The sequence below is a fragment of the Ambystoma mexicanum genome, chromosome 1p (assembly GCF_040938575.1).
Source record: "Ambystoma mexicanum isolate Mex_15411 chromosome 1p, UKY_AmexF1_1, whole genome shotgun sequence".
In the NCBI taxonomy this organism is placed as follows: domain Eukaryota; kingdom Metazoa; phylum Chordata; class Amphibia; order Caudata; family Ambystomatidae; genus Ambystoma; species Ambystoma mexicanum.
In genome coordinates this window covers 1,474,858,864-1,474,879,924 of record NC_090921.1, presented here as the reverse complement: position 1 = coordinate 1,474,879,924, position 21,061 = coordinate 1,474,858,864, and the positions used below count along the sequence as shown (strand labels likewise).

At 42.5% G+C, this 21,061-nt stretch overlaps 22 non-coding genes across 22 annotated transcripts; all 22 read right to left on the bottom strand.

Annotated features, from left to right (window-relative positions):
• Positions 1-280: 280 nt before the first annotated feature.
• Positions 281-354, bottom strand: TRNAI-AAU (transfer RNA isoleucine (anticodon AAU)). Its single transcript has one exon. It is a non-coding gene; the product is annotated as a tRNA-Ile (tRNA).
• A 716-nt stretch (positions 355-1,070) lies between these two features.
• TRNAI-AAU (transfer RNA isoleucine (anticodon AAU)) lies at positions 1,071-1,144 on the bottom strand. Its single transcript has one exon. It is a non-coding gene; the product is annotated as a tRNA-Ile (tRNA).
• Positions 1,145-1,692: 548 nt separating this feature from the next.
• On the bottom strand, positions 1,693-1,766 carry TRNAI-AAU (transfer RNA isoleucine (anticodon AAU)). The gene has a single exon. It is a non-coding gene; the product is annotated as a tRNA-Ile (tRNA).
• Positions 1,767-4,367: 2,601 nt separating this feature from the next.
• On the bottom strand, positions 4,368-4,441 carry TRNAI-AAU (transfer RNA isoleucine (anticodon AAU)). The gene has a single exon. It is a non-coding gene; the product is annotated as a tRNA-Ile (tRNA).
• A 725-nt stretch (positions 4,442-5,166) lies between these two features.
• Positions 5,167-5,240, bottom strand: TRNAI-AAU (transfer RNA isoleucine (anticodon AAU)). The gene has a single exon. It is a non-coding gene; the product is annotated as a tRNA-Ile (tRNA).
• Positions 5,241-5,788: 548 nt separating this feature from the next.
• Positions 5,789-5,863, bottom strand: TRNAI-AAU (transfer RNA isoleucine (anticodon AAU)). The gene has a single exon. It is a non-coding gene; the product is annotated as a tRNA-Ile (tRNA).
• A 725-nt stretch (positions 5,864-6,588) lies between these two features.
• On the bottom strand, positions 6,589-6,662 carry TRNAI-AAU (transfer RNA isoleucine (anticodon AAU)). Its single transcript has one exon. It is a non-coding gene; the product is annotated as a tRNA-Ile (tRNA).
• A 548-nt stretch (positions 6,663-7,210) lies between these two features.
• On the bottom strand, positions 7,211-7,284 carry TRNAI-AAU (transfer RNA isoleucine (anticodon AAU)). Its single transcript has one exon. It is a non-coding gene; the product is annotated as a tRNA-Ile (tRNA).
• A 725-nt stretch (positions 7,285-8,009) lies between these two features.
• TRNAI-AAU (transfer RNA isoleucine (anticodon AAU)) lies at positions 8,010-8,083 on the bottom strand. The gene has a single exon. It is a non-coding gene; the product is annotated as a tRNA-Ile (tRNA).
• Positions 8,084-9,088: 1,005 nt separating this feature from the next.
• TRNAI-AAU (transfer RNA isoleucine (anticodon AAU)) lies at positions 9,089-9,162 on the bottom strand. Its single transcript has one exon. It is a non-coding gene; the product is annotated as a tRNA-Ile (tRNA).
• A 709-nt stretch (positions 9,163-9,871) lies between these two features.
• Positions 9,872-9,945, bottom strand: TRNAI-AAU (transfer RNA isoleucine (anticodon AAU)). The gene has a single exon. It is a non-coding gene; the product is annotated as a tRNA-Ile (tRNA).
• Positions 9,946-11,328: 1,383 nt separating this feature from the next.
• TRNAI-AAU (transfer RNA isoleucine (anticodon AAU)) lies at positions 11,329-11,402 on the bottom strand. Its single transcript has one exon. It is a non-coding gene; the product is annotated as a tRNA-Ile (tRNA).
• Positions 11,403-12,126: 724 nt separating this feature from the next.
• TRNAI-AAU (transfer RNA isoleucine (anticodon AAU)) lies at positions 12,127-12,200 on the bottom strand. Its single transcript has one exon. It is a non-coding gene; the product is annotated as a tRNA-Ile (tRNA).
• A 725-nt stretch (positions 12,201-12,925) lies between these two features.
• TRNAI-AAU (transfer RNA isoleucine (anticodon AAU)) lies at positions 12,926-12,999 on the bottom strand. The gene has a single exon. It is a non-coding gene; the product is annotated as a tRNA-Ile (tRNA).
• A 675-nt stretch (positions 13,000-13,674) lies between these two features.
• On the bottom strand, positions 13,675-13,748 carry TRNAI-AAU (transfer RNA isoleucine (anticodon AAU)). Its single transcript has one exon. It is a non-coding gene; the product is annotated as a tRNA-Ile (tRNA).
• A 1,052-nt stretch (positions 13,749-14,800) lies between these two features.
• On the bottom strand, positions 14,801-14,874 carry TRNAI-AAU (transfer RNA isoleucine (anticodon AAU)). The gene has a single exon. It is a non-coding gene; the product is annotated as a tRNA-Ile (tRNA).
• Positions 14,875-16,500: 1,626 nt separating this feature from the next.
• On the bottom strand, positions 16,501-16,574 carry TRNAI-AAU (transfer RNA isoleucine (anticodon AAU)). Its single transcript has one exon. It is a non-coding gene; the product is annotated as a tRNA-Ile (tRNA).
• A 676-nt stretch (positions 16,575-17,250) lies between these two features.
• TRNAI-AAU (transfer RNA isoleucine (anticodon AAU)) lies at positions 17,251-17,324 on the bottom strand. Its single transcript has one exon. It is a non-coding gene; the product is annotated as a tRNA-Ile (tRNA).
• Positions 17,325-18,000: 676 nt separating this feature from the next.
• Positions 18,001-18,074, bottom strand: TRNAI-AAU (transfer RNA isoleucine (anticodon AAU)). The gene has a single exon. It is a non-coding gene; the product is annotated as a tRNA-Ile (tRNA).
• Positions 18,075-19,030: 956 nt separating this feature from the next.
• Positions 19,031-19,104, bottom strand: TRNAI-AAU (transfer RNA isoleucine (anticodon AAU)). The gene has a single exon. It is a non-coding gene; the product is annotated as a tRNA-Ile (tRNA).
• A 1,054-nt stretch (positions 19,105-20,158) lies between these two features.
• Positions 20,159-20,232, bottom strand: TRNAI-AAU (transfer RNA isoleucine (anticodon AAU)). Its single transcript has one exon. It is a non-coding gene; the product is annotated as a tRNA-Ile (tRNA).
• A 548-nt stretch (positions 20,233-20,780) lies between these two features.
• TRNAI-AAU (transfer RNA isoleucine (anticodon AAU)) lies at positions 20,781-20,854 on the bottom strand. The gene has a single exon. It is a non-coding gene; the product is annotated as a tRNA-Ile (tRNA).
• Positions 20,855-21,061: the final 207 nt, after the last annotated feature.

Below are 21,061 nucleotides of genomic sequence, written 5' to 3'. Positions count from 1 at the left end.
CTCAGTCAGAAAAAGTAAGCCTTCTGACTGGAGCATAGGAGGGAGGCCAGTTGCAGGGGGGAGTTTTCTTCCCTTGAAAGAAAATGCCTAACTCATTCACAAATACAACCCTTATCCTCACAACAACATTGGTTATGTCCGCAGCAGTACTGACCCGTGACTATGTATGCACAGCTGCTTCCAACAAAACAGCAATTTTGTGTTAGTAACTCTAAAGCTGTGAGTGCCAATTCTGCATCAATCTCATGCTTCTGCAGCATTATTTCCCAAAAGGACAAAATGGCCAATACGGGGATCGAACCCGTGACCTTGGCGTTATTAGCACCACGCTCTAACCAACTGAGCTAACCGGCCAGCTGAGAAATATATTTCTAACTGGAGCATAAGAGGGAGGCCAGTTGCAGGGGGATTTTTTCTTCCCTTGGAAAAAAATGCCTAACTCATTCACACAGACAACCCTTATCCTCAAAACAACCTAAAGAAAAACTCCATGTGATCTGAAGGAAATTCATGAATATTACAATTATCTTCAAACTGACTTGTGGCCTGCATCACATTTAAGTAGTACTGCGACAAAGAAGGTTAAATGCATCTCATTGGTCATTTCCCACAGCAGTACTGACCTGTGACCATTTATGGACTGCTGCTTCCAACAAAACAGCAAACTTGTCATAGTAAATCTAAAGCTGTGGGTGGGAATTCTGCATCAATCACATGCTTCTGCAGAAATATTTCCCAAATTGACAAAGTGGCCAATACTGGGATCAAATTCGCTAACTTGGCTTGATTAGCACCATGCTCAGTCAGAAAAAGTATGCCTTCTGACTGGAGCAGAGGAGGGAGGCCAGTTGCAGGGGGGAGTTTTCTTCCTTTGAAAGAAAATGCCTAACTCATTCACAAATACAACCCTTATCCCCACAACAACATTGGTTATGTCCGCAGCAGTACTGACCCGTGACTATGTATGCACAGCTGCTTCCAACAAAACAGCAATCTTGTGTTAGTAACTCTAAAGCTGTGAGTGCCAATTCTGCATCAATCTCATCCTTCTGCAGAAATATTTCCCAAAATGACCAATACGGGGATCGAACCCGTGACCTTGGCGTTATTAGCACCACGCTCTAACCAACTGAGCTAACCGGCCAGCTGAGAGTCTTTTTCCCTTGGAAAAAAATGCCTAACTCATTCACACATAAAACCCTTATCCTCACAACAACCTAAAGAAATACTACATGTGATCTGAAGGAAATTCATTAATATGACAATTATCTTCAAACTGACTTGTATCCTGCATCACATTTAAGTAGAACTGGGACAAAGAAGGTTCTAATGCTTCTGCAGACATTTTTCCCAAATTGACAAAGTGGCCAATACTGGGATCAAATTCGCTAACTTGGCGTGATTAGCACCATGCTCAGTCAGAAAAAGTATGCTTCTGACTGGAGCATAGGAGGGAGGCCAGTTGCAGGGGGGAGTTTTCTTTCCTTGAAAGAAAATGCCTAACTCATTCACAAATACAACCCTTATCCTCACAACAACATTGGTTATGTCCGCAGCAGTACTGACCCGTGACTATGTATGCACAGCTGCTTCCAACAAAACAGCAATCTTGTGTTAGTAACTCTAAAGCTGTGAGTGCCAATTCTGCATCAATCTCATCCTTCTGCAGAAATATTTCCCAAAATGACAAAGTGGCCAATACGGGGATCGAACCCGTGACCTTGGCGTTATTAGCACCACGCTCTAACCAACTGAGCTAACCGGCCAGCTGAGAGGAATATTTCTGACTGGACCATAAGAGGGAGGCCAGTTGCAGGGGGATTTTTTCTTCCCTTGGAAAAAAAATGCCTAACTCATTCACACATAAAACCCTTATCCTCACAACAACCTAAAGAAAAACTACATGTGATCTGAAGGAAATTCATGAATATGACAATTATCTTCAAACTGACTTGTAGCCTGCATCACATTTAAGTAGAACTGGGACAAAGAAGGTTAAATGCATCTTATTGGTCATTTCCCACAGCAGTACTGACCTGTGACCATTTATGGACTGCTGCTTCCAACAAAACAGCAAACTAGTCATAGTAAATCTAAAGCTGTGGGTGGGAATTCTGCATCAATCTCATGCTTCTGCAGAAATATTTCCCAAATTGACAAAGTGGCCAATACTGGGATCAAATTCGCTAACTTGGCTTGATTAGAACCATGCTCAGTCAGAAAAAGTATGCCTTCTGACTGGAGCATAGGAGGGAGGCCAGTTGCAGGGGGGAGTTTTCTTCCTTTGAAAGAAAATGCCTAACTCATTCACAAATACAACCCTTATCCTCACAACAACATTGGTTATGTCCGCAGCAGTACTGACCCGTGACTATGTATGCACAGCTGCTTCCAACAAAACAGCAATCTTGTGTTAGTAACTCTAAAGCTGTGAGTGCCAATTCTGCATCAATCTCATCCTTCTGCAGAAATATTTCCCAAAATGACAAAGTGGCCAATACGGGGATCGAAACCGTGACCTTGGCGTTATTAGCATCACGCTCTAACCAACTGAGCTAACCGGCCAGCTAAGAGTCTTTTTCCCTTGGAAAAAAATGCCTAACTCATTCACACATAAAACCCTTATCCTCACAACAACCTAAAGAAAAACTACATGTGATCTGAAGGAAATTCATGAATATGACAATTATCTTCAAACTGACTTGTAGCCTGCATCACATTTAAGTAGAACTGGGACAAAGAAGGTTAAATGCATCTCATTGGTCATTTCCCACAGCAGTACTGACCTGTGACCATTTATGGACTGCTGCTTCCAACAAAACAGCAAACTAGTCATAGTAAATCTAAAGCTGTGGGTGGGAATTCTGCATCAATCACATGCTTCTGCAGAAATATTTCCCAAATTGACAAAGTGGCCAATACTGGGATCAAATTCGCTAACTTGGCTTGATTAGCACCATGCTCAGTCAGAAAAAGTATGCCTTCTGATTGGAGCATAGGAGGGAGGCCAGTTGCAGGGGGGAGTTTTCTTCCTTTGAAAGAAAATGCCTAACTCATTCACAAATACAACCCTTATCCTCACAACAACATTGGTTATGTCCGCAGCAGTACTGACCCGTGACTATGTATGCACAGCTGCTTCCAACAAAACAGCAATCTTGTGTTAGTAACTCTAAAGCTGTGAGTGCCAATTCTGCATCAATCTCATCCTTCTGCAGAAATATTTCCCAAATTGACAAAGTGGCCAATACTGGGATCAAATTCGCTAACTTGGCGTGATTAGCACCATGCTCAGTCAGAAAAAGTATGCTTCTGACTGGAGCATAGGAGGGAGGCCAGTTGCAGGGGGGAGTTTCCTTCCCTTGAAAGAAAATGCCTAACTCATTCACAAATACAACCCTTATCCTCACAACAACATTGGTTATGTCCGCAGCAGTACTGACCCGTGACTATGTATGCACAGCTGCTTCCAACAAAACAGCAATCTTGTGTTAGTAACTCTAAAGCTGTGAGTGCCAATTCTGCATCAATCTCATGCTTCTGCAGAAATATTTCCCAAAATGACAAAGTGGCCAATACGGGGATCGAACACGTGACCTTGGCGTTATTAGCACCACGCTCTAACCAAGTGAGCTAACCGGCCAGCTGAGAGGCATATTTCTAACTGGAGCATAAGAGGGAGGCCAGTTGCAGGGGGATTTTTTCTTCCCTTGGAAAAAAAATGCCTAACTCATTCACACAGACAACCCTTATCCTCACAACAACCTAAAGAAAAACTCCATGTGATCTGAAGGAAATTCATGAATATTACAATTATCTTCAAACTGACTTGTGGCCTGCATCACATTTAAGTAGTACTGCGACAAAGAAGGTTAAATGCATCTCATTGGTCATTTCCCACAGCAGTACTGACCTGTGACCATTTATGGACTGCTGCTTCCAACAAAACAGCAAACTTGTCATAGTAAATCTAAAGCTGTGGGTGGGAATTCTGCATCAATCTAATGCTTCTGCAGACATTTTTCCCAAATTGACAAAGTGGCCAATACTGGGATCAAATTCGCTAACTTGGAGTGATTAGCACCATGCTCAGTCAGAAAAAGTATGCTTCTGACTGGAGCATAGGAGGGAGGCCAGTTGCAGGGGGGAGTTTTCTTTCCTTGAAAGAAAATGCCTAGCTCATTCACAAATACAACCCTTATCCTCACAACAACATTGGTTATGTCCGCAGCAGTACTGACCCGTGACTATGTATGCACAACTGCTTCCAACAAAACAGCAATCTTGTGTTAGTAACTCTAAAGCTGTGAGTGCCAATTCTGCATCAATCTCATCCTTCTGCAGAAATATTTCCCAAACTGACAAAGTGGCCAATACGGGGATCGAACCCGTGACCTTGGCGTTATTAGCACCACGCTCTAACCAACTGAGCTAACCGGCCAGCTGAGAGGCATATTTCTGACTGGACCATAAGAGGGAGGCCAGTTGCAGGGGGATTTTTTCTTTCCTTGGAAAAAAAATGCCTAACTCATTCACACATAAAACCCTTATCCTCACAACAACCTAAAGAAAAACTACATGTGATCTGAAGGAAATTCATGAATATGACAATTATCTTCAAACTGACTTGTAGCCTGCATCACATTTAAGTAGAACTGGGACAAAGAAGGTTAAATGCATCTCATTGGTCATTTCCCACAGCAGTACTGACCTGTGACCATTTATGGACTGCTGCTTCCAACAAAACAGCAAACTAGTCATAGTAAATCTAAAGCTGTCGGTGGGAATTCTGCATCAATCACATGCTTCTGCAGAAATATTTCCCAAATTGACAAAGTGGCCAATACTGGGATCAAATTCGCTAACTTGGCTTGATTAGCACCATGCTCAGTCAGAAAAAGTATGCCTTCTGACTGGAGCATAGGAGGGAGGCCAGTTGCAGGGGGGAGTTTTCTTCCTTTGAAAGAAAATGCCTAACTCATTCACAAATACAACCCTTATCCTCACAACAACATTGGTTATGTCCGCAGCAGTACTGACCCGTGACTATGTATGCACAGCTGCTTCCAACAAAACAGCAATCTTGTGTTAGTAACTCTAAAGCTGTGAGTGCCAATTCTGCATCAATCTCATCCTTCTGCAGAAATATTTCCCAAAATGACAAAGTGGCCAATACGGGGATCGAACCCGTGACCTTGGCGTTATTAGCACCACGCTCTAACCAACTGAGCTAACCGGCCAGCTGAGAGTCTGTTTCCCTTGGAAAAAAATGCCTAACTCATTCACACATAAAACCCTTATCCTCACAACAACCTAAAGAAAAACTACATGTGATCTGAAGGAAATTCATGAATATGACAATTATCTTCAAACTGACTTGTATCCTGCATCACATTTAAGTAGAACTGGGACAATGAAGGTTCTAATGCTTCTGCAGACATTTTTCCCAAATTGACAAAGTGGTCAATACTGGGATCAAATTCGCTAACTTGGCGTGATTAGCACCATGCTCAGTCAGAAAAAGTATGCTTCTGACTGGAGCATAGGAGGGAGGCCAGTTGCAGGGGGGAGTTTTCTTTCCTTGAAAGAAAATGCCTAACTCATTCACAAATACAACCCTTATCCTCACAACAACATTGGTTATGTCCGCAGCAGTACTGACCCGTGACTATGTATGCACAACTGCTTCCAACAAAACAGCAATCTTGTGTTAGTAACTCTAAAGCTGTGAGTGCCAATTCTGCATCAATCTCATCCTTCTGCAGAAATATTTCCCAAAATGACAAAGTGGCCAATACGGGGATCGAACCCGTGACCTTGGCGTTATTAGCACCACGCTCTAACCAACTGAGCTAAACGGGCCAGCTGAGAGGCATATTTCTGACTGGACCATAAGAGTGAGGCCAGTTGCAGGGGGATTTTTTCTTCCCTTGGAAAAAAAATGCCTAACTCATTCACACATAAAACCCTTATCCTCACAACAACCTAAAGAAAAACTACATGTGATCTGAAGGAAATTCATGAATATGACAATTATCTTCAAACTGACTTGTAGCCTGCATCACATTTAAGTAGAACTGGGACAAAGAAGGTTAAATGCATCTCATTGGTCATTTCCCACAGCAGTACTGACCTGTGACCATTTATGGACTGCTGCTTCCAACAAAACAGCAAACTAGTCATAGTAAATCTAAAGCTGTGGGTGGGAATTCTGCATCAATCACATGCTTCTGCAGAAATATTTCCCACATTGACAAAGTGGCCAATACTGGGATCAAATTCGCTAACTTGGCTTGATTAGCACCATGCTCAGTCAGAAAAAGTATGCCTTCTGACTGGAGCATAGGAGGGAGGCCAGTTGCAGGGGGGAGTTTTCTTCCTTTGAAAGAAAATGCCTAACTCATTCACAAATACAACCCTTATCCTCACAACAACATTGGTTATGTCCGCAGCAGTACTGACTCGTGACTATGTATGCACAGCTGCTTCCAACAAAACAGCAATCTTGTGTTAGTAACTCTAAAGCTGTGAGTGCCAATTCTGCATCAATCTCATCCTTCTGCAGAAATATTTCCCAAAATGACAAAGTGGCCAATACGGGGATCGAACCCGTGACCTTGGCGTTATTAGCACCACGCTCTAACCAACTGAGCTAACCAGCCAGCTGAGAGTCTTTTTCCCTTGGAAAAAAATGCCTAACTCATTCACACATAAAACCCTTATCCTCACAACAACCTAAAGAAAAACTACATGTGATCTGAAGGAAATTCATGAATATGACAATTATCTTCAAACTGACTTGTATCCTGCATCACATTTAAGTAGAACTGGGACAAAGAAGGTTCTAATGCTTCTGCAGACATTTTTCCCAAATTGACAAAGTGGCCAATACTGGGATCAAATTCGCTAACTTGCCGTGATTAGCACCATGCTCAGTCAGAAAAAGTATGCTTCTGACTGGAGCATAGGAGGGAGGCCAGTTGCAGGGGGGAGTTTTCTTTCCTTGAAAGAAAATGCCTAACTCATTCACAAATACAACCCTTATCCTCACAACAACATTGGTTATGTCCACAGCAGTACTGACCCGTGACTATGTATGCACAGCTGCTTCCAACAAAACAGCAATCTTGTGTTAGTAACTCTAAAGCTGTGAGTGCCAATTCTGCATCAATCTCATCCTTCTGCAGAAATATTTCCCAAAATGACAAAGTGGCCAATACGGGGATCGAACCCGTGACCTTGGCGTTATTAGCACCACGCTCTAACCAACTGAGCTAACCGGCCAGCAGAGAGGAATATTTCTGACTGGACCATAAGAGGGAGGCCAGTTGCAGGGGGATTTTTTCTTCCCTTGGAAAAAAAATGCCTAACTCATTCACACATAAAACCCTTATCCTCACAACAACCTAAAGAAAAACTACATGTGATCTGAAGGAAATTCATGAATATGACAATTATCTTCAAACTGACTTGTAGCCTGCATCACATTTAAGTAGAACTGGGACAAAGAAGGTTAAATGCATCTCATTGGTCATTTCCCACAGCAGTACTGACCTGTGACCATTTATGGACTGCTGCTTCCAACAAAACAGCAAACTAGTCATAGTAAATCTAAAGCTGTGGGTGGGAATTCTGCATCAATCTCATGCTTCTGCAGAAATATTTCCCAAATTGACAAAGTGGCCAATACTGGGATCAAATTCGCTAACTTGGCTTGATTAGAACCATGCTCAGTCAGAAAAAGTATGCCTTCTGACTGGAGCATAGGAGGGAGGCCAGTTGCAGGGGGGAGTTTTCTTCCTTTGAAAGAAAATGCCTAACTCATTCACAAATACAACCCTTATCCTCACAACAACATTGGTTATGTCCGCAGCAGTATTGACCCGTGACTATGTATGCACAGCTGCTTCCAACAAAACAGCAATCTTGTGTTAGTAACTCTAAAGCTGTGAGTGCCAATTCTGCATCAATCTCATCCTTCTGCAGAAATATTTCCCAAAATGACAAAGTGGCCAATACGGGGATCGAACCCGTGACCTTGGCGTTATTAGCACCACGCTCTAACCAACTGAGCTAACCGGCCAGCTGAGAGTCTTTTTCCCTTGGAAAAAAATGCCTAACTCATTCACACATAAAACCCTTATCCTCACAACAACCTAAAGAAAAACTACATGTGATCTGAAGGAAATTCATGAATATGACAATTATCTTCAAACTGACTTGTATCCTGCATCACATTTAAGTAGAACTGGGACAAAGAAGGTTAAATGCATCTCATTGGTCATTTCCCACAGCAGTACTGACCTGTGACCATTTATGGACTGCTGCTTCCAACAAAACAGCAAACTTGTCATAGTAAATCTAAAGCTGTGGGTGGGAATTCTGCATCAATCTCATGCTTCTGCAGAAATATTTCCCAAATTGACAAAGTGGCCAATACTGGGATCAAATTCGCTAACTTGGCGTGATTAGCACCATGCTCAGTCAGAAAAAGTATGCCTTCTGACTGGAGCATAGGAGGGAGGCCAGTTGCAGGGGGGAGTTTTCTTCCCTTGAAAGAAAATGCCTAACTCATTCACAAATACAACCCTTATCCTCACAACAACATTGGTTATGTCCGCAGTAGTACTGACCCGTGACTATGTATGCAGAGCTGCTTCCAACAAAACAGCAATCTTGTGTTAGTAACTCTAAAGCTGTGAGTGCCAATTCTGCATCAATCTCATCCTTCTGCAGAAATATTTCCCAAATTGACAAAGTGGCCAATACTGGGATCAAATTCGCTAACTTGGCGTGATTAGCACCATGCTCAGTCAGAAAAAGTAAGCCTTCTGACTGGAGCATAGGAGGGAGGCCAGTTGCAGGGGGGAGTTTTCTTCCCTTGAAAGAAAATGCCTAACTCATTCACAAATACAACCCTTATCCTCACAACAACATTGGTTATGTCCGCAGCAGTACTGACCCGTGACTATGTATGCACAGCTGCTTCCAACAAAACAGCAATCTTGTGTTAGTAACTCTAAAGCTGTGAGTGCCAATTCTGCATCAATCTCATGCTTCTGCAGAAATATTTCCCAAAATGACAAAGTGGCCAATACGGGGATCGAACCCGTGACCTTGGCGTTATTAGCACCACGCTCTAACCAACTGAGCTAACAGGCATATTTCTAATTGGAGCATAAGAGGGAGGCCAGTTGCAGGGGGATTTTTTCTTCCCTTGGAAAAAAAATGCCTAACTCATTCACACAGACAACCCTTATCCTCACAACAACCTAAAGAAAAACTCCATGTGATCTGAAGGAAATTCATGAATATTACAATTATCTTCAAACTGACTTGTGGCCTGCATCACATTTAAGTAGTACTGCGACAAAGAAGGTTAAATGCATCTCATTGGTCATTTCCCACAGCAGTACTGACCTGTGACCATTTATGGACTGCTGCTTCCAACAAAACAGCAAACTTGTCATAGTAAATCTAAAGCTGTGGGTGGGAATTCTGCATCAATCTAATGCTTCTGCAGACATTTTTCCCAAATTGACAAAGTGGCCAATACTGGGATCAAATTCGCTAACTTGGTGTGATTAGCACCATGCTCAGTCAGAAAAAGTATGCTTCTGACTGGAGCATAGGAGGGAGGCCAGTTGCAGGGGGGAGTTTTCTTTCCTTGAAAGAAAATGCCTAACTCATTCACAAATACAACCCTTATCCTCACAACATTGGTTATGTCCGCAGCAGTACTGACCCGTGACTATGTATGCACAGCTGCTTCCAACAAAACAGCAATCTTGTGTTAGTAACTCTAAAGCTGTGAGTGCCAATTCTGCATCAATCTCATCCTTCTGCAGAAATATTTCCCAAAATGACAAAGTGGCCAATACGGGGATCGAACCCGTGACCTTGGCGTTATTAGCACCACGCTCTAACCAACTGAGCTAACCGGCCAGCTGAGAGGCATATTTCTGACTGGACCATAAGAGGGAGGCCAGTTGCAGGGGGGTTTTTTCTTCCCTTGGAAAAAAAATGCCTAACTCATTCACACATAAAACCCTTATCCTCACAACAACCTAAAGAAAAACTACATGTGATCTGAAGGAAATTCATGAATATGACAATTATCTTCAAACTGACTTGTAGCCTGCATCACATTTAAGTAGAACTGGGACAAAGAAGGTTAAATGCATCTCATTGGTCATTTCCCACAGCAGTACTGACCTGTGACCATTTATGGACTGCTGCTTCCAACAAAACAGCAAACTAGTCATAGTAAATCTAAAGCTGTGGGTGGGAATTCTGCATCAATCACATGCTTCTGCAGAAATATTTCCCAAATTGACAAAGTGGCCAATACTGGGATCAAATTCGCTAACTTGGCTTGATTAGCACCATGCTCAGTCAGAAAAAGTATGCCTTCTGATTGGAGCATAGGAGGGAGGCCAGTTGCAGGGGGGAGTTTTCTTCCTTTGAAAGAAAATGCCTAACTCATTCACAAATACAACCCTTATCCTCACAACAACATTGGTTATGTCCGCAGCAGTACTGACCCGTGACTATGTATGCACAGCTGCTTCCAACAAAACAGCAATCTTGTGTTAGTAACTCTAAAGCTGTGAGTGCCAATTCTGCATCAATCTCATCCTTCTGCAGAAATATTTCCCAAATTGACAAAGTGGCCAATACTGGGATCAAATTCGCTAACTTGGCGTGATTAGCACCATGCTCAGTCAGAAAAAGTAAGCCTTCTGATTGGAGCATAGGAGGGAGGCCAGTTGCAGGGGGGAGTTTTCTTCCTTTGAAAGAAAATGCCGAACTCATTCACAAATACAACCCTTATCCTCACAACAACATTGGTTATGTCCGCAGCAGTACTGACCCGTGACTATGTATGCACAGCTGCTTCCAACAAAACAGCACTCTTGTGTTAGTAACTCTAAAGCTGTGAGTGACAATTCTGCATCAATCTCATCCTTCTGCAGAAATATTTCCCAAATTGACAAAGTGGCCAATACTGGGATCAAATTCGCTAACTTGGCGTGATTAGCACCATGCTCAGTCAGAAAAAGTAAGCCTTCTGACTGGAGCATAGGAGGGAGGCCAGTTGCAGGGGGGAGTTTCCTTCCCTTGAAAGAAAATGCCTAACTCATTCACAAATACAACCCTTATCCTCACAACAACATTGGTTATGTCCGCAGCAGTACTGACCCGTGACTATGTATGCACAGCTGCTTCCAACAAAACAGCAATCTTGTGTTAGTAACTCTAAAGCTGTGAGTGCCAATTCTGCATCAATCTCATGCTTCTGCAGAAATATTTCCCAAAATGACAAAGTGGCCAATACGGGGATCGAACCCGTGACCTTGGCGTTATTAGCACCATGCTCTAACCAACTGAGCTAACCGGCCAGCTGAGAGGCATGTTTCTAACTGGAGCATAAGAGGGAGGCCAGTTGCAGGGGGATTTTTCCTTCCCTTGGAAAAAAAATGCCTAACTCATTCACAAATAAAACCCTTATCCTCACAACAACCTAAAGAAAAACTACATGTGATCTGAAGGAAATTCATGAATATGACAATTATCTTCAAACTGACTTGTAGCCTGCATCACATTTAAGTAGAACTGGGACAAAGAAGGTTAAATGCATCTCATTGGTCATTTCCCACAGCAGTACTGACCTGTGACCATTTATGGACTGCTGCTTCCAACAAAACAGCAAACTTGTCATAGTAAATCTAAAGCTGTGGGTGGGAATTCTGCATCAATCTAATGCTTCTGCAGACATTTTTCCCAAATTGACAAAGTGGCCAATACTGGGATCAAATTCGCTAACTTGGCGTGATTAGCACCATGCTCAGTCAGAAAAAGTATGCTTCTGACTGGAGCATAGGAGGGAGGCCAGTTGCAGGGGGGAGTTTCCTTCCCTTGAAAGAAAATGCCTAACTCATTCACAAATACAACCCTTATCCTCACAACAACATTGGTTATGTCCGCAGCAGTACTGACCCGTGACTATGTATGCACAGCTGCTTCCAACAAAACAGCAATCTTGTGTTAGTAACTCTAAAGCTGTGAGTGCCAATTCTGCATCAATCTCATGCTTCTGCAGAAATATTTCCCAAAATGACAAAGTGGCCAATACGGGGATCGAACCCGTGACCTTGGCGTTATTAGCACCATGCTCTAACCAACTGAGCTAACCGGCCAGCTGAGAGGCATGTTTCTAACTGGAGCATAAGAGGGAGGCCAGTTGCAGGGGGATTTTTCCTTCCCTTGGAAAAAAAATGCCTAACTCATTCACACATAAAACCCTTATCCTCACAACAACCTAAAGAAAAACTACATGTGATCTGAAGGAAATTCATGAATATGACAATTATCTTCAAACTGACTTGTAGCCTGCATCACATTTAAGTAGAACTGGGACAAAGAAGGTTAAATGCATCTCATTGGTCATTTCCCACAGCAGTACTGACCTGTGACCATTTATGGACTGCTGCTTCCAACAAAACAGCAAACTAGTCATAGTAAATCTAAAGCTGTGGGTGGGAATTCTGCATCAATCTCATGCTTCTGCAGAAATATTTCCCAAATTGACAAAGTGGCCAATACTGGGATCATATTCGCTAACTTGGCTTGATTAGAACCATGCTCAGTCAGAAAAAGTATGCCTTCTGACTGGAGCATAGGAGGGAGGCCAGTTGCAGGGGGGATTTTTCTTCCTTTGAAAGAAAATGCCTAACTCATTCACAAATACAACCCTTATCCTCACAACAACATTGGTTATGTCCGCAGCAGTACTGACCCATGACTATGTATGCACAGCTGCTTCCAACAAAACAGCAATCTTGTGTTAGTAACTCTAAAGCTGTGAGTGCCAATTCTGCATCAATCTCATCCTTCTGCAGAAATATTTCCCAAAATGACAAAGTGGCCAATACGGGGATCGAACCCGTGACCTTGGCATTATTAGCACCACGCTCTAACCAACTGAGCTAACCGGCCAGCTGAGAGTCTTTTTCCCTTGGAAAAAAATGCCTAACTCATTCACACATAAAACCCTTATCCTCACAACAACCTAAAGAAAAACTACATGTGATCTGAAGGAAATTCATGAATATGACAATTATCTTCAAACTGACTTGTATCCTGCATCACATTTAAGTAGAACTGGGACAAAGAAGGTTAAAAGCATCTCATTGGTCATTTCCCACAGCAGTACTGACCTGTGACCATTTATGGACTGCTGCTTCCAACAAAACAGCAAACTTGTCATAGTAAATCTAAAGCTGTGGGTGGGAATTCTGCATCAATCTCATGCTTCTGCAGAAATATTTCCCAAATTGACAAAGTGGCCAATACTGGGATCAAATTCGCTAACTTGGCGTGATTAGCACCATGCTCAGTCAGAAAAAGTATGCTTCTGACTGGAGCATAGGAGGGAGGCCAGTTGCAGGGGGGAGTTTTCTTTCCTTGAAAGAAAATGCCTAACTCATTCACAAATACAACCCTTATCCTCACAACAACATTGGTTATGTCCACAGCATTACTGACCCGTGACTATGTATGCACAGCTGCTTCCAACAAAACAGCAATCTTGTGTTAGTAACTCTAAAGCTGTGAGTGCCAATTCTGCATCAATCTCATCCTTCTGCAGAAATATTTCCCAAAATGACAAAGTGGCCAATACGGGGATCGAACCCGTGACCTTGGCGTTATTAGCACCACGCTCTAACCAACTGAGCTAACCGGCCAGCTGAGAGGAATATTTCTGACTGGACCATAAGAGGGAGGCCAGTTGCAGGGGGATTTTTTCTTCCCTTGGAAAAAAAATGCCTAACTCATTCACACATAAAACCCTTATCCTCACAACAACCTAAAGAAAAACTACATGTGACTGAAGGAAATTCATGAATATGACAATTATCTTCAAACTGACTTGTAGCCTGCATCACATTTAAGTAGAACTGGGACAAAGAAGGTTAAATGCATCTCATTGGTCATTTCCCACAGCAGTACTGACCTGTGACCATTTATGGACTGCTGCTTCCAACAAAACAGCAAACTAGTCATAGTAAATCTAAAGCTGTGGGTGGGAATTCTGCATCAATCACATGCTTCTGCAGAAATATTTCCCAAATTGACAAAGTGGCCAATACTGGGATCAAATTCGCTAACTTGGCTTGATTAGCACCATGCTCAGTCAGAAAAAGTATGCCTTCTGATTGGAGCATAGGAGGGAGGCCAGTTGCAGGGGGGAGTTTTCTTCCTTTGAAAGAAAATGCCTAACTCATTCACAAATACAACCCTTATCCTCACAACAACATTGGTTATGTCCGCAGCAGTACTGACCCGTGACTATGTATGCACAGCTGCTTCCAACAAAACAGCAATCTTGTGTTAGTAACTCTAAAGCTGTGAGTGCCAATTCTGCATCAATCTCATCCTTCTGCAGAAATATTTCCCAAATTGACAAAGTGGCCAATACTGGGATCAAATTCGCTAACTTGGCGTGATTAGCACCATGCTCAGTCAGAAAAAGTATGCTTCTGACTGGAGCATAGGAGGGAGGCCAGTTGCAGGGGGGAGTTTCCTTCCCTTGAAAGAAAATGCCTAACTCATTCACAAATACAACCCTTATCCTCACAACAACATTGGTTATGTCCGCAGCAGTACTGACCCGTGACTATGTATGCACAGCTGCTTCCAACAAAACAGCAATATTGTGTTAGTAACTCTAAAGCTGTGAGTGCCAATTCTGCATCAATCTCATGCTTCTGCAGAAATATTTCCCAAAATGACAAAGTGGCCAATACGGGGATCGAACCCGTGACCTTGGCGTTATTAGCACCATGCTCTAACCAACTGAGCTAACCGGCCAGCTGAGAGGCATGTTTCTAACTGGAGCATAAGAGGGAGGCCAGTTGCAGGGGGATTTTTCCTTCCCTTGGAAAAAAAATGCCTAACTCATTCACACATAAAACCCTTATCCTCACAACAACCTAAAGAAAAACTACATGTGATCTGAAGGAAATTCATGAATATGACAATTATCTTCAAACTGACTTGTAGCCTGCATCACATTTAAGTAGAACTGGGACAAAGAAGGTTAAATGCATCTCATTGGTCATTTCCCACAGCAGTACTGACCTGTGACCATTTATGGACTGCTGCTTCCAACAAAACAGCAAACTAGTCATAGTAAATCTAAAGCTGTGGGTGGGAATTCTGCATCAATCTCATGCTTCTGCAGAAATATTTCCCAAATTGACAAAGTGGCCAATACTGGGATCAAATTCGCTAACTTGGCGTGATTAGCACCATGCTCAGTCAGAAAAAGTATGCCTTCTGACTGGAGCATAGGAGGGAGGCCAGTTGCAGGGGGGAGCTTTCTTCCCTTGGAAAAAAAATGCCTAAGTCATTCACACATAAAACCCTTATCCTCACAACAACCTAAAGAAAAACTACATGTGATCTGAAGGAAATTCGTGAATATGACAATTATCTTCAAACTGACTTGTAGCCTGCATCACATTTAAGTAGAACTGGGACAAAGAAGGTTAAATGCATCTCATTGGTCATTTCCCACAGCAGTACTGACCTGTGACCATTTATGGACTGCTGCTTCCAACAAAACAGCAAACTAGTCATAGTAAATCTAAAACTGTGGGTGGGAATTCTGCATCAATCTCATGCTTCTGCAGAAATATTTCCCAAATTGACAAAGTGGCCAATACTGGGATCAAATTCGCTAACTTGGCGTGATTAGCACCATGCTCAGTCAGAAAAAGTATGCCTTCTGACTGGAGCATAAGAGGGAGGCCAGTTGCAGGGGGATTTATTCTTCCCTTGGAAAAAAAATGCCTAAGTCATTCACACATAAAACCCTTATCCTCACAACAACCTAAAGAAAAACTACATGTGATCTGAAGGAAATTCATGAATATGACAATTATCTTCAAACTGACTTGGAGCCTGCATCACATTTAAGTAGAACTGGGACAAAGAAGGTTAAATGCATCTCATTGGTCATTTCCCACAGCAGTACTGACCTGTGACCATTTATGGACTGCTGCTTCCAACAAAACAGCAAACTTGTCATAGTAAATCTAAAGCTGTGGGTGGGAATTCTGCATCAATCTAATGCTTCTGCAGACATTTTTCCCAAATTGACAAAGTGGCCAATACTGGGATCAAATTCGCTAACTTGGCGTGATTAGCACCATGCTCAGTCAGAAAAAGTATGCTTCTGACTGGAGCATAGGCGGGAGGCCAGTTGCAGGGGGGAGTTTTCTTTCCTTGAAAGAAAATGCCTAACTCATTCACAAATACAACCCTTATCCTCACAACAACATTGGTTATGTCCGCAGCAGTACTGACCCGTGACTATGTATGCACAGCTGTTTCCAACAAAACAGCAATCTTGTGTTAGTAACTCTAAAGCTGTGAGTGCCAATTCTGCATCAATCTCATCCTTCTGCAGAAATATTTCCCAAAATGACAAAGTGGCCAATACAGGGATCGAACCCGTGACCTTGGCGTGATTAGCACCACGCTCTAACCAACTGAGCTAACCGGCCAGCTGAGAGTCTTTTTCCCTTGGAAAAAAATGCCTAACTCATTCACACATAAAACCCTTATCCTCACAACAACCTAAAGAAAAACTACATGTGATCTGAAGGAAATTCATGAATATGACAATTATCTTCAAACTGACTTGTATCCTGCATCACATTTAAGTAGAACTGGGACAAAGAAGGTTAAATGCATCTCATTGGTCATTTCCCACAGCAGTACTGACCTGTGACCATTTATGGACTGCTGCTTCCAACAAAACAGCAAACTTGTCATAGTAAATCTAAAGCTGTGGGTGGGAATTCTGCATCAATCTCATGCTTCTGCAGAAATATTTCCCAAATTGACAAAGTGGCCAATACTGGGATCAAATTCGCTAACTTGGCGTGATTAGCACCATGCTCAGTCAGAAAAAGTATGCCTTCTGACTGGAGCATAGGAGGGAGGCCAGTTGCAGGGGGGAGTTTTCTTCCCTTGAAAGAAAATGCCTAACTCATTCACAAATACAACCCTTATCCTCACAACAACATTGGTTATGTCCGCAGTAGTACTGACCCGTGACTATGTATGCAGAGCTGCTTCCAACAAAACAGCAATCTTGTGTTAGTAACTCTAAAGCTGTGAGTGCCAATTCTGCATCAATCTCATCCTTCTGCAGAAATATTTCCCAAAATGACAAAGTGGCCAATACGGGGATCGAACCCGTGACCTTGGCGTTATTAGCACCACGCTCTAACCAACTGAGCTAACCGGCCAGCTGAGAGTCTTTTTCCCTTGGAAAAAAATGCCTAACTCATTCACACATAAAACCCTTATCCTCACAACAACCTAAAGAAAAACTACATGTGATCTGAAGGAAATTCATGAATATGACAATTATCTTCAAACTGACTTGTATCCTGCATCACATTTAAGTAGAACTGGGACAAAGAAGGTTAAATGCATCTCATTGGTCATTTCCCACAGCAGTACTGACCTGTGACCATTTATGGACTGCTGCTTCCAACAAAACAGCAAACTTGTCATAGTAAATCTAAAGCTGTGGGTGGGAATTCTGCATCAATCTCATGCTTCTGCAGAAATATTTCCCAAATTGACAAAGTGGCCAATACTGGGATCAAATTCGCTAACTTGGCGTGATTAGCACCATGCTCAGTCAGAAAAAGTATGCCTTCTGACTGGAGCATAGGAGGGAGGCCAGTTGCAGGGGGGAGTTTTCTTCCCTTGAAAGAAAATGCCTAACTCATTCACAAATACAACCCTTATCCTCACAACAACATTGGTTATGTCCGCAGTAGTACTGACCCGTGACTATGTATGCAGAGCTGCTTCCAACAAAACAGCAATCTTGTGTTAGTAACTCTAAAGCTGTGAGTGCCAATTCTGCATCAATCTCATCCTTCTGCAGAAATATTTCCCAAAATGACAAAGTGGCCAATACGGGGATCGAACCCGTGACCTTGGCGTTATTAATACCACGCTCTAACCAACTGAGCTAACCGGCCAGCTAAGAGTCTTTTTCCCTTGGAAAAAAATGCCTAACTCATTCACACATAAAACCCTTATCCTCACAACAACCTAAAGAAAAACTACATGTGATCTGAAGGAAATTCATGAATATGACAATTATCTTCAAACTGACTTGTATCCTGCATCACATTTAAGTAGAACTGGGACAAAGAAGGTTCTAATGCTTCTGCAGACATTTTTCCCAAATTGACAAAGTGGCCAATACTGGGATCAAATTCGCTAACTTGGCGTGATTAGCACCATGCTCAGTCAGAAAAAGTATGCTTCTGACTGGAGCATAGGAGGGAGGCCAGTTGCAGGGGGGAGTTTTCTTTCCTTGAAAGAAAATGCCTAACTCATTCACAAATACAACCCTTATCCTCACAACAACATTGGTTATGTCCACAGCATTACTGACCCGTGACTATGTATGCACAGCTGCTTCCAACAAAACAGCAATCTTGTGTTAGTAACTCTAAAGCTGTGAGTGCCAATTCTGCATCAATCTCATCCTTCTGCAGAAATATTTCCCAAAATGACAAAGTGGCCAATACGGGGATCGAACTGTGGGTGGGAATTCTGCATCAATCTAATGCTTCTGCAGACATTTTTCCCAAATTGACAAAGTGGCCAATACTGGGATCAAATTCGCTAACTTGGCGTGATTAGCACCATGCTCAGTCAGAAAAAGTATGCTTCTGACTGGAGCATAGGAGGGAGGCCAGTTGCAGGGGGGAGTTTTCTTTCCTTGAAAGAAAATGCCTAACTCATTCACAAATACAACCCTTATCCTCACAACATTGGGTATGTCCGCAGCAGTACTGACCCGTGACTATGTATGCACAGCTGCTTCCAACAAAACAGCAATCTTGTGTTAGTAACTCTAAAGCTGTGAGTGCCAATTCTGCATCAATCTCATCCTTCTGCAGAAATATTTCCCAAAATGACAAAGTGGCCAATACGGGGATCGAACCCGTGACCTTGGCATTATTAGCACCACGCTCTAACCAACTGAGCTAACCGGCCAGCTGAGAGGCATATTTCTGACTGGACCATAAGAGGGAGGCCAGTTGCAGGGGGGTTTTTTCTTCCCTTGGAAAAAAAATGCCTAACTCATTCACACATAAAACCCTTATCCTCACAACAACCTAAAGAAAAACTACATGTGATCTGAAGGAAATTCATGAATATGACAATTATCTTCAAACTGACTTGTAGCCTGCATCACATTTAAGTAGAACTGGGACAAAGAAGGTTAAATGCATCTCATTGGTCATTTCCCACAGCAGTACTGACCTGTGACCATTTATGGACTGCTGCTTCCAACAAAACAGCAAACTAGTCATAGTAAATCTAAAGCTGTGGGTGGGAATTCTGCATCAATCACATGCTTCTGCAGAAATATTTCCCAAATTGACAAAGTGGCCAATACTGGGATCAAATTCGCTAACTTGGCTTGATTAGCACCATGCTCAGTCAGAAAAAGTATGCCTTCTGATTGGAGCATAGGAGGGAGGCCAGTTGCAGGGGGGAGTTTTCTTCCTTTGAAAGAAAATGCCTAACTCATTCACAAATACAACCCTTATCCTCACAACAACATTGGTTATGTCCACAGCAGTACTGACCCGTGACTATGTATGCACAGCTGCTTCCAACAAAACAGCAATCTTGTGTTAGTAACTCTAAAGCTGTGAGTGCCAATTCAGCATCAATCTCATCCTTCTGCAGAAATATTTCCCAAATTGACAAAGTGGCCAATACTGGGATCAAATTCGCTAACTTGGCGTGATTAGCACCATGCTCAGTCAGAAAAAGTAAGCCTTCTGACTGGAGCATAGGAGGGAGGCCAGTTGCAGGGGGGAGTTTCCTTCCCTTGAAAGAAAATGCCTAACTCATTCACAAATACAACCCTTATCCTCACAACAACATTGGTTATGTCCGCAGCAGTACTGACCCGTGACTATGTATGCACAGCTGCTTCCAACAAAACAGCAATCTTGTGTTAGTAACTCTAAAGCTGTGAGTGCCAATTCTGCATCAATCTCATGCTTCTGCAGAAATATTTCCCAAAATGACAAAGTGGCCAATACGGGGATCGAACCCGTGACCTTGGTGTTATTAGCACCATGCTCTAACCAACTGAGCTAACCGGCCAGCTGAGAGTCTTTTTCCCTTGGAAAAAAATGCCTAACTCATTCACACATAAAACCCTTATCCTCACAACAACCTAAAGAAAAACTACATGTGATCTGAAGGAAATTCATGAATATGACAATTATCTTCAAACTGACTTGTATCCTGCATCACATTTAAGTAGAACTGGGACAAAGAAGGTTCTAATGCTTCTGCAGACATTTTTCCCAAATTGACAAAGTGGCCAATACTGGGATCAAATTCGCTAACTTGGCGTGATTAGCACCATGCTCAGTCAGAAAAAGTATGCTTCTGACTGGAGCATAGGAGGGAGGCCAGTTGCAGGGGGGAGTTTTCTTTCCTTGAAAGAAAATGCCTAACTCATTCACAAATACAACCCTTATCCTCACAACAACATTGGTTATGTCCACAGCATTACTGACCCGTGACTATGTATGCACAGCTGCTTCCAACAAAACAGCAATCTTGTGTTAGTAACTCTAAAGCTGTGAGTGCCAATTCTGCATCAATCTCATCCTTCTGCAGAAATATTTCCCAAAATGACAAAGTGGCCAATACGGGGATCGAACCCGTGACCTTGGCGTTATTAGCACCACGCTCTAACCAACTGAGCTAACCGGCCAGCTGAGAGTCTTTTTCCCTTGGAAAAAAATGCCTAACTCATTCACACATAAAACCCTTATCCTCACAACAACCTAAAGAAAAACTACATGTGATCTGAAGGAAATTCATGAATATGACAATTATCTTCAAACTGACTTGTATCCTGCATCACATTTAAGTAGAACTGGGACAAAGAAGGTTAAATGCATCTCATTGGTCATTTCCC